General features: G+C 47.2%; 2 protein-coding genes and 1 long non-coding RNA gene across 5 annotated transcripts in view; 2 read left to right on the plus strand and 1 right to left on the minus strand.

The window, feature by feature from the left end:
- The window catches only part of BCL6B (BCL6B transcription repressor), a 61249-nt gene extending 60419 nt beyond the window's left edge, over positions 1-830 (minus strand). The window contains exon 1 of one of the 2 annotated variants that reach the window (XM_085880030.1): positions 723-830. The gene's annotated coding sequence lies outside the window, so the exon portion shown is untranslated. The remainder of the gene's footprint in view (positions 1-722) is intronic. The other variant, XM_085880032.1, reaches the window with a different exon arrangement.
- LOC147029076 (tumor protein p63-regulated gene 1-like protein) overlaps positions 1-19700 on the plus strand; it is a 131408-nt gene that overhangs the window by 3409 nt on the left and 108299 nt on the right. The window lies entirely within an intron of this gene.
- Positions 830-19700, plus strand: part of LOC147029077 (uncharacterized) — a 92329-nt gene continuing 73458 nt past the window's right edge. Inside the window, exon 1 of one of the 2 annotated variants that reach the window (XR_015057823.1) lies at positions 830-1297. This is a non-coding gene — a long non-coding RNA (uncharacterized LOC147029077). The remainder of the gene's footprint in view (positions 1298-19700) is intronic. The other variant, XR_015057824.1, reaches the window with a different exon arrangement.

The following is a 19700-nucleotide window of genomic DNA, read 5'->3' on the forward strand; positions in this document are numbered from 1 at the left end:
AGAGTGGGGAGAGTGTAAACACGTTACAGCAAAACCAAAATAGCGAAAGAGAAGGAAAAGAGTGTAATATGAGTGGAATATGAGTGGAATATGAGTGGAATATGAGTGGAATATGAGTGCAGACAAGACGGGACCGAGGGAGAGGGGAGAGGAGAGGTCACACGAGGAACGGGAATAATAATAATTAATTAAAGGGTCAACACGTTGCGAAGTGCGGCATTAAATCGCTCGAGAGGGACGTATGGCGGTGGAAGTGGTGGAGGTGGAAGTGGGGGGGGGGTCCATGAGGGGTTCGCGCTCAGAATAAAATAAAAGGACGGAGAAAGGAAACAAAATGTGTTAAAAATAAATAAATAAATAAATCAAAACAGAATATAAATCATTACATAAATAAATTAATAAATCATGACGGGATATAAACATATCAGGAACATTTGAACATCATCAGTGGAAGATCATTAAAATTTACCGTCATTGGAAACACATTAAAATGATCAGAATGAGCAGCGAAGTAAAGAAGAAAATGATGGTTTTTTTTTTTCAAAACGCGAATCTGCAACGCGCGGGGGGAGGGAGACGTGTGTGTGTGTGTGTGTGTGTGTGTGTGTGTGTGTGTGTGTGTGTGTGTGTGTGTGTGTGTGTGTGTGTGTGTGTGTGAGTGTGTGTGTGTGTGTGTGTGTGTGTGTGTATGTGTGTGTGTGTGTGTGTGTGTGTGAAGTCACCTGGTCCAAGTTCCTAGAATCGCTGCACGTCTCGGCGTCGCGCCGGAGCGCTTCTAAGAACCACCCGCGCAGCGCTTCGTGGAATTCCCAGGCTCGTCGCGACCAAAATGACGGCCGGGGGGGGGATCGAGTTAACGCGGAACAATAACTTTCAAAACTAACACGTTCCAACACATTTCAAAGCTTTTTTTGCTTTTATAAGATAATTAAATCTTGTAGTATATTTTGTAGTTATTTTGATTCAGAACGTGCTGCAAAGGAAATGTACAATTAATATTAACCCCCCCATATAATTCGGCCGGTGGTACAGCCTACCAGGAAAACAGTTGAGAGTAAAAAAACGGCATCACGTGATCATAACGGCGAGTGTTCATTGGTCCCCGCTGTTCCGGCAGCCGTGAGACTGTCAACAGACGTCACCATGGGTCTTCTGGACCGTTGCACGTTGTTTTCACACGCTGTCCTGTCTCGGGGTCAAATGCGGTTCGATTGTGCGATAGAAATTGGGTCAGTGTTCCACTCAGATACTTCTGAAAGTGACGTTTGCTCAAGGACATTTGGAATACAGCGATCAGGTAACGGGATGAATGTGGCGATCACACTGTCTCACCTGAACGATTGTTATTTTAATACCACAACAGCTGGTCATGAAACAGATGAGGAAGAAAGGATTGTTTTTTTTTAATAACCTCTGGTTCCCATTTCAGGTGTGATGACGTTATGTAACGGACCGAATCGGGGGAATACCCAGGACCGTTCATGTACACACACTCACACACGTGTAGACCGGACATGTACACACACACACATATAGACACACACACACATATAGACACACACACACACACACACACACACGTAGACCGTGCATGTACACTCACTACACCGTACATGTACACGCACACACACACACACACACACACACACACACACACACACACACACACACACACACACACACACGAAGACCGTACATGTACACTCACACAAGTGTAGACCGTTCATGTTCACTCACACACATGTAGACCATTCATGTACACTCACACAAGTGTAGACCGTACATGTACACTCACACAAGTGTAGACCGTTCATGTACACACACAAACACACGTGTAGACCGTACATGCACAAACACATACGTGTAGACCGTACATGTACACTCACACAAGTGTAGACCGTTCATGTTCACTCACACACATGTAGACCATTCATGTACACTCACACAAGTGTCGACCGGAAATGTACACTCAGACACGTGTAGACCATACACGTACACACACAAGTGTAGAACGTTCATGTACACTCACACAAGTGTAGAACGTTCATGTACACTCACACAAGTGTAGACCGTACATGTACACTCACACAAGTGTAGACCGTTCATGTACACACACAAACACACGTGTAGACCGTACATGTACAAACACATACGTGTAGACCGTACATGTACACACACATACGTGTAGACCGTTCATGTACAGACACGTGTAGACCGTTCATGTGCACACACACGTGTAAACCGTACATGTACACTCACAAGTGTAGACCGTTCATGTACACACACACGTGTAGACCGTACATGCACACTCACACACGTGTAGACCGTACATGCACACATACACACGTGTGGACCGTTCATGCACACACACACACAAGTGTAGACCGTTCATGCACACACACACACACAAGTGTAGACCGTTCATGTACACAAACGTGTAGACCGTACATGTACACTCACACAAGTGTCGACCGTTCATGTACACTCACACAAGTGTAGAACGTTCATGTACACTCACACAAGTGTAGAACGTTCATGTACACTCACACACGTGTAGACCGTTCATGTACACTCACGTGTAGACCGTTCATGTACACTCACGTGTAGACCGTTCATGTACACTCACGTGTAGACCGTTCATGTACACACGTGTAGACCGTACATGTACACACACGTGTAGACCGTACATGTACACACGTGTAGACCGTTCATGCACACACACACACACGTGTGGACCGTTCATGCACACACACACACACACACACAAGTGTAGACCGTTCAAGTACACTCACACAAGTGTAGAACGTTCATGTATACTCACACACGTGTCGACCGTTCATGTACACTCACACAAGTGTAGACCGCTCATGTACACTCACACAAGTGTAGACCGCTCATGTACACTCACACAAGTGTAGACCGCTCATGTACACTCACACAAGTGTAGACCGCTCATGTACACTCACACAAGTGTAGACCGCTCATGTACACTCACACACGTGTAGACCGTTCATGTACACTCACACACGTGTAGACCGTTCATGTACACACAGGTGTAGACCGTACAATTACACAAACACGTGTAGACCATTCATGTACACACATACATGTAGACCGTACATGTACACACACACACACGTGTAGACCGTTCATGTACACTCACGTGTAGACCATTCATGTACACACGTGTAGACCGTTCATACACACACACACACACACACACAAGTGTAGACCATTCATGTACACACACGTGTAGACCGTACATGTACACTCACACAAGTGTAGACCGTTCAAGTACACTCACACAAGTGTAGAACGTTCATGTCAACTCACACACGTGTCGACCGTTCATGTACACTCACACGTGTAGACCGCTCATGTACACTCACACAAGTGTAGACCGTTCATGTACACACACAGGTGTAGACCGTACAAGTACACAAACACATGTAGACCATTCATGTACACACACACGTGTAGACCGTACATGTACACACACACGTGTAGACCGTACATATACACTCACACGTGTATACCGATCATGTACACACACACGTGTAGACCGTACATGTACATTCACACACGTGTAGTCCGTATATGTACACACACGTGTACACCGTTCATGTACACACACGTGTACACCGTTCATGTACACACACGTGTACACCGTTCATGTACACACACGTGTAGACCGTACATGTACACACACGTGTAGACCGTACATGTACACACACATGTGTAGACCGTACATGTACACACACGTGTAGACCGTACATGTACACACAGGTGTAGACCGTACATGTACACACGTGTAGACCGTACATGTACACACACGTGTAGACCGTACATGTACACACGTGTAGCCCGTACATGTACACTCACACACGTGTAGCCCGTTCATGTACACTCACACAAGTGTAGACCGCTCATGTACACTCACACAAGTGTAGACCGTTCATGTACACTCACAGGTGTAGACCATTCATGTACACACACACGTGTAGACCGTACATGTACACACACGTGTAGACCGTACATGTACATTCACAGATGTGTAGTCCGTATATGTACACACACATGTAGACCGTTCATGTATACACACACACACACACACGTGTAGACCGTTCATGTACACTCACAAAAGTGTAGACCGTTCATGTACACTCACACAAGTGTAGACCGTTCATGTACACTCACACAAGTGTAGACCGTTCATGTACACTCACAGACGTGTAGACCGTTCATGTACACTCACAGACGTGTAGACCGTTCATGTACACTCACAGACGTGTAGACCGTTCATGTACACTCACAGACGTGTAGACCGTTCATGTACACTCACAGACGTGTAGACCGTTCATGTACACTCACAGACGTGTAGACCGTTCATGTACACTCACAGACGTGTAGACCGTTCATGTACACTCACACACGTGTAGACCGTTCATGTACACTCACACACGTGTAGACCGTTCATGTACACTCACACACGTGTAGACCGTACATGTACACTCACACACGTGTAGACCGTACATGTACACACACACACAAGTGTAGACCGTTCATGCACACACGTGTAGACCGTACATGTATACTCACACACGTGTAGACCGTACATGCACACACACGTGTGGACCGTTCATGCACACACACACACACACACACACACACACACACACACACACACACACACACACACACACACACGGACCGTTCATGCACACACACACACACACACACACACGGACCGTTCATGCACACACACAAGTGTAGACCGTTCATGCACACACACAAGTGTAGACCGTTCATGCACACACACACACAAGTGTAGACCGTTCATGCACACACACACACAAGTGTAGACCGTTCATGCACACTCACACAAGTGTAGACCGTTCAAGTACACTCACACAAGTGTAGACCGCTCAAGTACACTCACACAAGTGTAGAACGTTCATGTATACTCACACACGTGTCGACCGTTCATGTACACTCACGTGTAGACCGTTCATGTACGCTCACACAAGTGTAGACCGTTCATGTACGCTCACACAAGTGTAGACCGTTCATGTACACTCACGTGTAGACCATTCATGTACACACGTGTAGACCGTACATGTACACACACGTGTAGACCGTTCATGTACACACACACACACACACGTGTAGACCGTTCAAGTACACTCACACAAGTGTAGACCGCTCAAGTACACTCACACAAGTGTAGAACGTTCATGTATACTCACACACGTGTCGACCGTTCATGTACACTCACGTGTAGACCGTTCATGTACGCTCACACAAGTGTAGACCGTTCATGTACGCTCACACAAGTGTAGACCGTTCATGTACACTCACGTGTAGACCATTCATGTACACACGTGTAGACCGTACATGTACACACACGTGTAGACCGTACATGTACACTCACACGTGTATACCGTTCATGTACACACACACACACACGTGTAGACCGTACATGTACACTCACACACGTGTTGTCCGTATATGTACACACGCACGTGTAGACCGTTCATGTACACTCACACACGTGTAGTCCGTATATGTACACACGCACGTGTAGACCGTTCATGTACACTCACACAAGTGTAGACCGTTCATGTACACTCACACAAGTGTTGACCGTTCATGTACACTCACACAAGTGTTGACCGTTCATGTACTCTCACACAAGTGTAGACCGTTCATGTACACTCACAGACGTGTAGACTGTTCATGTACACTCACACGTGTAGACCGTTCATGTACACTCACACACGTGTAGACCGTTCCTGTACACTCACATGTGTAGACCGTACATGTACACAAACACACAAGTGTAGACCGTTCATGTACACACACGTGTAGACCGTTCATGTACACACACGTGTAGACCGTACATGTGCACACACGTGTAGACCGTACATGTATACTCACACACGTGTAGACCGTACATGCACACACACACACACACGTGTGGACCGTACATGCACACACACAAGTGTGGACCGTTCATGCACACACACAAGTGTAGACCGTTCATGCACACACACAAGTGTAGACCGTTCATGCACACACACACACACAAGTGTAGACCGTTCATGCACACACACACACACACACACACACACACACACACACACACACACAAGTGTAGACCGTTCATGTACACACACACGTGTAGACCGTTCATGCACTCACACACACACACACACACACACACACACACACACACACACACACACACACACACACACACACACACACGTAGACCGTTCATGTGCACACACGTGTAGACCGTACATGTATACTCACACACGTGTAGACCGTACATGCACACACACACACACACACACACACGTGTGGACCGTACATGCACACACAAGTGTAGACCGTTCATGTACACTCACATGTAGACCGTTCATGTACACACACGTGTAGACCGTACATGTACACACACGTGTAGACCGTTCATGCACACACACACACACACGTGTGGACCGTTCATGCACACACACACACACACACACACACACAAGTGTAGACCGTTCATGCACACACTCACACAAGTGTAGACCGTTCATGTACACTCACACAAGTGTAGACCGTACATGTACACTCACACAAGTGTAGACCGTTCATGTACACACACAAACACACGTGTAGACCGTACATGTACACACACAAACACACGTGTAGACCGTACATGCACAAACACATACGTGTAGACCGTACATGTACACTCACACAAGTGTAGACCGTTCATGTTCACTCACACACATGTAGACCATTCATGTACACTCACACAAGTGTCGACCGGAAATGTACACTCAGACACGTGTAGACCATACACGTACACACACAAGTGTAGAACGTTCATGTACACTCACACAAGTGTAGAACGTTCATGTACACTCACACAAGTGTAGACCGTACATGTACACTCACACAAGTGTAGACCGCTCTCATGTACACACACAACACACGTGTAGACCGTACATGTACAAACACATACGTGTAGACCGTACATGTACACACACATACGTGTAGACCGTTCATGTACAGACACGTGTAGACCGTTCATGTGCACACACACGTGTAAACCGTACATGTACACTCACAAGTGTAGACCGTTCATGCACACACACACACACACGTGTAGACCGTACATGCACACTCACACACGTGTAGACCGTACATGCACACATACACACGTGTGGACCGTTCATGCACACACACACACACACAAGTGCAGACCGTTCATGCACACACACACACACAAGTGTAGACCGTTCATGTACACAAACGTGTAGACCGTACATGTACACTCACACAAGTGTAGACCGTTCATGTACACTCACACGTGTAGACCGCTCATGTACACTCACACAAGTGTAGACCGTTCATGTACACACACAGGTGTAGACCGTACAAGTACACAAACACGTGTAGACCATTCATGTACACACACACGTGTAGACCGTACATATACACTCACACGTGTATACCGATCATGTACACACACACGTGTAGACCGTACATGTACATTCACACACGTGTAGTCCGTATATGTACACACACGTGTACACCGTTCATGTACACACACGTGTACACCGTTCATGTACACACACGTGTACACCGTACATGTACACACACGTGTAGACCGTACATGTACACACGTGTAGACCGTACATGTACACACACGTGTAGACCGTACATGTACACACGTGTAGCCCGTACATGTACACTCACACACGTGTAGCCCGTTCATGTACACTCACACAAGTGTAGACCGCTCATGTACACTCACACAAGTGTAGACCGTTCATGTACACTCACAGGTGTAGACCATTCATGTACACACACACGTGTAGACTGTACATGTACACACACGTGTAGACCGTACATGTACACACACGTGTAGACCGTACATGTACATTCACAGATGTGTAGTCCGTATATGTACACACACATGTAGACCGTTCATGTATACACACACACACACGTGTAGACCGTTCATGTACACTCACAAAAGTGTAGACCGTTCATGTACACTCACACAAGTGTAGACCGTTCATGTACACTCACACAAGTGTAGACCGTTCATGTACACTCACACAAGTGTAGACCGTTCATGTACACTCACACAAGTGTAGACCGTTCATGTACACTCACACAAGTGTAGACCGCTCATGTACACTCACACAAGTGTAGACCGTTCATGTACACTCACACAAGTGTAGACCGTTCATGTACACTCACACAAGTGTAGACCGTTCATGTACACTCACACAAGTGTAGACCGTTCATGTACACTCACACAAGTGTAGACCGTTCATGTACACTCACACAAGTGTAGACCGTTCATGTACACTCACACAAGTGTAGACCGTTCATGTACACTCACACAAGTGTAGACCGTTCATGTACACTCACACAAGTGTAGACCGTTCATGTACACTCACAGACGTGTAGACCGTTCATGTACACTCACAGACGTGTAGACCGTTCATGTACACTCACAGACGTGTAGACCGTTCATGTACACTCACAGACGTGTAGACCGTTCATGTACACTCACAGACGTGTAGACCGTTCATGTACACTCACAGACGTGTAGACCGTTCATGTACACTCACACACGTGTAGACCGTTCATGTACACTCACACACGTGTAGACCGTTCATGTACACTCACACACGTGTAGACCGTACATGTACACACACACACACAAGTGTAGACCGTTCATGTACACACATGGGTAGACCGTTCATGTACACACAAGTGTAGACCGTTCATGTGCACACACGTGTAGACCGTACATGTATACTCACACACGTGTAGACCGTACATGCACACACACGTGTGGACCGTTCATGCACACACACACACACACACACACACACACACACACACACACACACACACACACACACACAAAGTGTAGAACGTTCATGTATACTCACACAAGTGTCGACCGTTCATGCACACTCACACAAGTGTAGACCGTTCATGTACACTCACACAAGTGTAGACCGCTCATGTACACTCACACAAGTGTAGACCGCTCATGTACACTCACACAAGTGTAGACCGCTCATGTACACTCACACAAGTGTAGACCGCTCATGTACACTCACACACGTGTAGACCGTTCATGTACACTCACACACGTGTAGACCGTTCATGTACACACAGGTGTAGACCGTACAATTACACAAACACGTGTAGACCATTCATGTACACACATACATGTAGACCGTACATGTACACACACACACACGTGTAGACCGTTCATGTACACTCACGTGTAGACCATTCATGTACACACGTGTAGACCGTTCATACACACACACACACACAAGTGTAGACCATTCATGTACACACACGTGTAGACCGTACATGTACACTCACACAAGTGTAGACCGTTCAAGTACACTCACACAAGTGTAGAACGTTCATGTCAACTCACACACGTGTCGACCGTTCATGTACACTCACACGTGTAGACCGCTCATGTACACTCACACAAGTGTAGACCGTTCATGTACACACACAGGTGTAGACCGTACAAGTACACAAACACATGTAGACCATTCATGTACACACACACGTGTAGACCGTACATGTACACACACACGTGTAGACCGTACATATACACTCACAAGTGTATACCGATCATGTACACACACACGTGTAGACCGTACATGTACATTCACACACGTGTAGTCCGTATATGTACACACACGTGTACACCGTTCATGTACACACACGTGTACACCGTTCATGTACACACACGTGTACACCGTTCATGTACACACACGTGTAGACCGTACATGTACACACACGTGTAGACCGTACATGTACACACACGTGTAGACCGTACATGTACACACACGTGTAGACCGTACATGTACACACAGGTGTAGACCGTACATGTACACACGTGTAGACCGTACATGTACACACACGTGTAGACCGTACATGTACACACGTGTAGCCCGTACATGTACACTCACACACGTGTAGCCCGTTCATGTACACTCACACAAGTGTAGACCGCTCATGTACACTCACACAAGTGTAGACCGTTCATGTACACTCACAGGTGTAGACCATTCATGTACACACACACGTGTAGACCGTACATGTACACACACGTGTAGACCGTACATGTACATTCACAGATGTGTAGTCCGTATATGTACACACACATGTAGACCGTTCATGTATACACACACACACACACACACGTGTAGACCGTTCATGTACACTCACAAAAGTGTAGACCGTTCATGTACACTCACACAAGTGTAGACCGTTCATGTACACTCACACAAGTGTAGACCGTTCATGTACACTCACACAAGTGTAGACCGTTCATGTACACTCACACAAGTGTAGACCGTTCATGTACACTCACACAAGTGTAGACCGTTCATGTACACTCACACAAGTGTAGACCGTTCATGTACACTCACACAAGTGTAGACCGTTCATGTACACTCACACAAGTGTAGACCGTTCATGTACACTCACACAAGTGTAGACCGTTCATGTACACTCACACAAGTGTAGACCGTTCATGTACACTCACACAAGTGTAGACCGTTCATGTACACTCACACAAGTGTAGACCGTTCATGTACACTCACAGACGTGTAGACCGTTCATGTACACTCACACAAGTGTAGACCGTTCATGTACACTCACAGACGTGTAGACCGTTCATGTACACTCACAGACGTGTAGACCGTTCATGTACACTCACAGACGTGTAGACCGTTCATGTACACTCACAGACGTGTAGACCGTTCATGTACACTCACAGACGTGTAGACCGTTCATGTACACTCACAGACGTGTAGACCGTTCATGTACACTCACAGACGTGTAGACCGTTCATGTACACTCACAGACGTGTAGACCGTTCATGTACACTCACAGACGTGTAGACCGTTCATGTACACTCACAGACGTGTAGACCGTTCATGTACACTCACACACGTGTAGACCGTTCATGTACACTCACACACGTGTAGACCGTACATGTACACTCACACACGTGTAGACCGTACATGTACACACACACACAAGTGTAGACCGTTCATGTACACACATGGGTAGACCGTTCATGTACACACAAGTGTAGACCGTTCATGTGCACACACGTGTAGACCGTACATGTATACTCACACACGTGTAGACCGTACATGCACACACACGTGTGGACCGTTCATGCACGCACACACACACACACACACACACACACACACACACACACACACACGGACCGTTCATGCACACACACACACACACACACACGGACCGTTCATGCACACACACAAGTGTAGACCGTTCATGCACACACACAAGTGTAGACCGTTCATGCACACACACACACAAGTGTAGACCGTTCATGCACACTCACACAAGTGTAGACCGTTCAAGTACACTCACACAAGTGTAGACCGCTCAAGTACACTCACAAGTGTAGAACGTTCATGTATACTCACACACGTGTCGACCGTTCATGTACACTCACGTGTAGACCGTTCATGTACGCTCACACAAGTGTAGACCGTTCATGTACGCTCACACAAGTGTAGACCGTTCATGTACACTCACGTGTAGACCATTCATGTACACACGTGTAGACCGTACATGTACACACACGTGTAGACCGTTCATGTACACACACACACACACACACACGTGTAGACCGTTCATGTACACTCACACGTGTAGACCGTTCATGTACACTCACACACGTGTATACCGTTCATGTACACACACACACACACACACACGTGTAGACCGTACATGTACACACACGTGTAGACCGTACATGTACACTCACACGTGTATACCGTTCATGTACACACACACACACACGTGTAGACCGTACATGTACACTCACACACGTGTTGTCCGTATATGTACACACGCACGTGTAGACCGTTCATGTACACTCACAGACGTGTAGACCGTTCATGTACACTCACACACGTGTAGTCCGTATATGTACACACGCACGTGTAGACCATTCATGTACACTCACACAAGTGTTGACCGTTCATGTACACTCACACAAGTGTTGACCGTTCATGTACACTCACACAAGTGTAGACCGTTCATGTACACTCACAGACGTGTAGACCGTTCATGTACACTCACACACGTGTAGACCGTTCATGTACACTCACACACGTGTAGACCGTTCCTGTACACTCACATGTGTAGACCGTACATGTACACACACACACACAAGTGTAGACCGTTCATGTACACACACGTGTAGACCGTTCATGTACACACACGTGTAGACCGTACATGTGCACACACGTGTAGACCGTACATGTATACTCACACACGTGTAGACCGTACATGCACACACACACACACACGTGTGGACCGTACATGCACACACACGTGTGGACCGTTCATGCACACACACAAGTGTGGACCGTTCATGCACACACACAAGTGTAGACCGTTCATGCACACACACAAGTGTAGACCGTTCATGCACACACACACACACACACACAAGTGTAGACCGTTCATGTACACACACACGTGTAGACCGTTCATGCACACACACACACACACACACACACACACACACACACACACACACACACACACACACACACACGTGTAGACCGTTCATGTGCACACACGTGTAGACCGTACATGTATACTCGCACACGTGTAGACCGTACATGCACACACACACACACACGTGTGGACCGTACATGCACACACAAGTGTAGACCGTTCATGTACACTCACATGTAGACCGTTCATGTACACACACGTGTAGACCGTACATGTACACACACGTGTAGACCGTTCATGCACACACACACACACGTGTGGACCGTTCATGCACACACACACACACACACACACACACACACACACACACACACACACACACACACACACAAGTGTAGACCGTTCATGCACACACTCACACAAGTGTAGACCGTTCATGTACACTCACACAAGTGTAGACCGTACATGTACACTCACACAAGTGTAGACCGTTCATGTACACACACAAACACACGTGTAGACCGTACATGCACAAACACATACGTGTAGACCGTACATGTACACTCACACAAGTGTAGACCGTTCATGTTCACTCACACACATGTAGACCATTCATGTACACTCACACAAGTGTCGACCGGAAATGTACACTCAGACACGTGTAGACCATACACGTACACACACAAGTGTAGAACGTTCATGTACACTCACACAAGTGTAGAACGTTCATGTACACTCACACAAGTGTAGACCGTACATGTACACTCACACAAGTGTAGACCGTTCATGTACACACACAAACACACGTGTAGACCGTACATGTACAAACACATACGTGTAGACCGTACATGTACACACACATACGTGTAGACCGTTCATGTACAGACACGTGTAGACCGTTCATGTGCACACACACGTGTAAACCGTACATGTACACTCACAAGTGTAGACCGTTCATGCACACACACACACGTGTAGACCGTACATGCACACTCACACACGTGTAGACCGTACATGCACACATACACACGTGTGGACCGTTCATGCACACACACACACACAAGTGTAGACCGTTCATGCACACACACACACACACAAGTGTAGACCGTTCATGTACACAAACGTGTAGACCGTACATGTACACTCACACAAGTGTCGACCGTTCATGTACACTCACACAAGTGTAGAACGTTCATGTACACTCACACAAGTGTAGAACGTTCATGTACACTCACACACGTGTAGACCGTTCATGTACACTCACGTGTAGACCGTTCATGTACACTCACGTGTAGACCGTTCATGTACACTCACGTGTAGACCGTTCATGTACACTCACGTGTAGACCGTTCATGTACACACGTGTAGACCGTACATGTACACACACGTGTAGACCGTACATGTACACACGTGTAGACCGTTCATGCACACACACACACGTGTGGACCGTTCATGCACACACACACACACACACACACACACACACACACACACACACACACACACACACACACACACACACACACACACACACACACACACACACACACACACACACAAGTGTAGACCGTTCAAGTACACTCACACAAGTGTAGAACGTTCATGTATACTCACACACGTGTCGACCGTTCATGTACACTCACACAAGTGTAGACCGCTCATGTACACTCACACAAGTGTAGACCGCTCATGTACACTCACACAAGTGTAGACCGCTCATGTACACTCACACAAGTGTAGACCGCTCATGTACACTCACACAAGTGTAGACCGCTCATGTACACTCACACACGTGTAGACCGTTCATGTACACTCACACACGTGTAGACCGTTCATGTACACACAGGTGTAGACCGTACAATTACACAAACACGTGTAGACCATTCATGTACACACATACATGTAGACCGTACATGTACACACTCACACAAGTGTAGACCGTTCATGTACACTCACACAAGTGTAGACCGTTCATGTACACTCACACAAGTGTAGACCGTTCAAGTACACTCACACAAGTGTAGACCGTTCAAGTACACTCACACAAGTGTAGACCGCTCAAGTACACTCACACAAGTGTAGACCGCTCATGTACACTCACACAAGTGTAGACCGTTCATGTACACTCACACAAGTGTTGACCGTTCATGTACACTCACACACGTGTAGACCGTTCACGTACACTCACACACGTGTAGACCGTTCATGTACACTCACACACGTGTAGACCGTACATGTACACACACATGTAGACCGTACATGTACACACACACGTGTAGACCGTACATGTACACACACACACATGTAGACCGTGCATGTACACACACGTGTAGACCGTCCATGTACACACACACATCCGTGTAGACCGTTCATGTACACTCACATACGTGTAGACTGTTCATGTACACTCACACAAGTGTAGACCGTTCATATACACACACACACACACACACACACACACACACACACACACACACGTGTAGACCGTTCATGTACACACACGTGTAGACCGTTCATGTACACTCACACGTGTAGACCGGTCATGTACACTCACACGTGTAGACCGGTCATGTACACTCACACGTGTAGACCGGTCATGTACACTCACACGTGTAGACCGGTCATGTACACTCACACAAGTGTTGACCGTACATGTACACTCACACAAGTGTTGACCGTACATGTACACTCACACGTGTAGACCGTACATGTACACTCACACGTGTAGACCGTACATGTACACTCACACGTGTAGACCGTACATGTACACTCACACGTGTAGACCGTACATGTACACTCACACGTGTAGACCGTACATGTACACTCACACGTGTAGACCGTACATGTACACTCACACGTGTAGACCGTACATGTACACTCACACGTGTCGACCGTACATGTACACTCACACGTGTCGACCGTACATGTACACTCACACGTGTCGACCGTACATGTACACTCACACGTGTCGACCGTACATGTACCCACACACGTGTCGACCACACATGTACCCACACACGTGTCGACCACACATGTACCCACACACGTGTCGACCACACATGTACCCACACACGTGTCGACCACACATGTACATTCACACATGTTGACCGTATATGTACACTCACACGTGTAGACCGTATTTGTACACACACCTGTGGACCGGTCATGTACACTCTCACACGTGTAGACCGGTCATGTACACTCACACACGTGTAGACCGTACATGTACACTCACACACGTGTAGACCGTACATGTACACTCACCCACGTGTAGACCGTACATGTACACTCACACGTGTCGACCGTATTTGTACACTCACACGTGTGGACCAGTCATGTACACTCACACAAGTGTAGACCGTTCATGTACACTCACACAAGTGTAGACCGCTCAAGTACACTCACACAAGTGTAGACCGCTCATGTACACTCACACAAGTGTAGACCGCTCAAGTACACTCACACAAGTGTAGACCGCTCATGTACACTCACACAAGTGTAGACCGTTCATGTACACTCACACAAGTGTTGACCGTTCATGTACACTCACACACGTGTAGACCGTTCATGTACACTCACACACGTGTAGACCGTTCATGTACACTCACACACGTGTAGACCGTACATTTACACACACGTGTAGACCGTACATGTACACACACACGTGTAGACCGTACATGTACACACACACATGTAGACCGTGCATGTACACACACGTGTAGACCGTCCATGTACACACACACGTGTGGACCGTACATGTACACACACATCCGTGTAGACCGTTCATGTACACTCACATACGTGTAGACCGTTCATGTACACTCACACAAGTGTAGACCGTTCATATACACACACACACACACACACACACACACACGTGTAGACCGTTCATGTACACACACGTGTAGACCGTTCATGTACACTCACACATGTGGACCGGTCATGTACACTCACACGTGTAGACCGGTCATGTACACTCACACGTGTAGACCGGTCATGTACACTCACACGTGTTGACGGTACATGTACACTCACACAAGTGTTGACCGTACATGTACACTCACACGTGTAGACCGTACATGTACACTCACACGTGTAGACCGTACATGTACACTCACACGTGTAGACCGTACATGTACACTCACACGTGTAGACCGTACATGTACACTCACACGTGTAGACCGTACATGTACACTCACACGTGTAGACCGTACATGTACACTCACACGTGTCGACCACACATGTACCCACACACGTGTCGACCACACATGTACCCACACACGTGTAGACCACACATGTACATTCACACATGTTGACCGTATATGTACACTCACACGTGTAGACCGTATTTTTACACACACCTGTGGACCGGTCATGTACACTCTCACACGTGTAGACCGGTCATGTACACTCACACACGTGTAGACCGTTCATGTACACTCACAGACGTGTAGACCGTTCATGTACACTCACAGACGTGTAGACCGTTCATGTACACTCACAGACGTGTAGACCGTTCATGTACACTCACAGACGTGTAGACCGTTCATGTACACTCACACACGTGTAGACCGTTCATGTACACTCACACACGTGTAGACCGTTCATGTACACTCACACACGTGTAGACCGTTCATGTACACTCACACACGTGTAGACCGTTCATGTACACTCACACACGTGTAGACCGTACATGTACACACACACACACAAGTGTAGACCGTTCATGTACACACATGGGTAGACCGTTCATGTACACACAAGTGTAGACCGTTCATGTGCACACACGTGTAGACCGTACATGTATACTCACACACGTGTAGACCGTACATGCACACACACGTGTGGACCGTTCATGCACACACACACACACACACACACACACACACACACACGGACCGTTCATGCACACACACAAGTGTGGACCGTTCATGCACACACACAAGTGTAGACCGTTCATGCACACACACAAGTGTAGACCGTTCATGCACACACACACATAAGTGTAGACCGTTCATGCACACACACACAAGTGTAGACCGTTCAAGTACACTCACACAAGTGTAGACCGCTCAAGTACACTCACACAAGTGTAGAACGTTCATGTATACTCACACACGTGTCGACCGTTCATGTACACTCACGTGTAGACCGTTCATGTACGCTCACACAAGTGTAGACCGTTCATGTACGCTCACACAAGTGTAGACCGTTCATGTACACACGTGTAGACCATTCATGTACACACACGTGTAGACCGTTCATGTACACACACACACGTGTAGACCGTTCATGTACACACACACGTGTAGACCGTTCATGTACACTCACACACGTGTAGACCGTTCATGTACACACACGTGTAGACCGTTCATGTACACACACGTGTAGACCGTTCATGTACACACACGTGTAGACCGTACATGTACACACACGTGTATACCGTTCATGTACACACACACACACACGTGTAGACCGTACATGTACACACACGTGTAGACCGTACATGTACACTCACACGTGTATACCGTTCATGTACACACACACACACACACACACACACGTGTAGACCGTACATGTACACTCACACACGTGTTGTCCGTATATGTACACACGCACGTGTAGACCGTTCATGTACACTCACACACGTGTAGTCCGTATATGTACACACGCACGTGTAGACCGTTCATGTACACTCACACAAGTGTAGACCGTTCATGTACACTCACACAAGTGTTGACCGTTCATGTACACTCACACAAGTGTTGACCGTTCATGTACACTCACACAAGTGTAGACCGTTCATGTACACTCACAGACGTGTAGACTGTTCATGTACACTCACACACGTGTAGACCGTTCATGTACACTCACACACGTGTAGACCGTTCCTGTACACTCACATGTGTAGACCGTACATGTACACACACACACACAAGTGTAGACCGTTCATGTACACACACGTGTAGACCGTTCATGTACACACACGTGTAGACCGTACATGTGCACACACGTGTAGACCGTACATGTATACTCACACACGTGTAGACCGTACATGCACACACACACACACACGTGTGGACCGTACATGCACACACACGTGTGGACCGTTCATGCACACACACAAGTGTGGACCGTTCATGCACACACACAAGTGTAGACCGTTCATGCACACACACAAGTGTAGACCGTTCATGCACACACACACACACAAGTGTAGACCGTTCATGTACACACACACGTGTAGACCGTTCATGCACTCACACACACACACACACACACACACACACACACGTGTAGACCGTTCATGTGCACACACGTGTAGACCGTACATGTATACTCGCACACGTGTAGACCGGACATGCACACACACACACACACACACACACACACACACACACACGTGTGGACCGTACATGCACACACAAGTGTAGACCGTTCATGTACACTCACATGTAGACCGTTCATGTACACACACGTGTAGACCGTACATGTACACACACGTGTAGACCGTTCATGCACACACACACACACACGTGTGGACCGTTCATGCACACACACACACACAAGTGTAGACCGTTCATGCACACACTCACACAAGTGTAGACCGTTCATGTACACTCACACAAGTGTAGACCGTACATTTACACTCACACAAGTGTAGAACGTTCATGTACACTCACGTGTAGACCGTTCATGTACACTCACACAAGTGTAGACCGTTCATGTACACTCACACAAGTGTAGACCGTTCATGTACACTCACACAAGTGTAGACCGTTCATGTACACTCACACAAGTGTAGACCGTTCATGTACACTCACACAAGTGTAGACCGTTCATGTACACTCACACAAGTGTAGACCGTTCATGTACACTCACACAAGTGTAGACCGTTCATGTACACTCACGTGTAGACCGTACATGTACACACACGTGTAGACCGTTCATGTACACTCACACACGTGTAGACCGTTCATGTACACACACACACACACACGTGTAGACCGTTCATGTACACACACACACACGTGTAGACCGTTCATGTACACACACACGTGTAGACCGTTCATGTACACACACACACGTGTAGACCGTTCATGTACACACACACACACGTGTAGACCGTTCATGTACAC

This window comes from Eptatretus burgeri, chromosome 4, assembly GCF_056783735.1.
Source record: "Eptatretus burgeri isolate ZD-2024b chromosome 4, Ebu_testis_v1, whole genome shotgun sequence".
Classification (NCBI taxonomy): domain Eukaryota; kingdom Metazoa; phylum Chordata; class Myxini; order Myxiniformes; family Myxinidae; genus Eptatretus; species Eptatretus burgeri.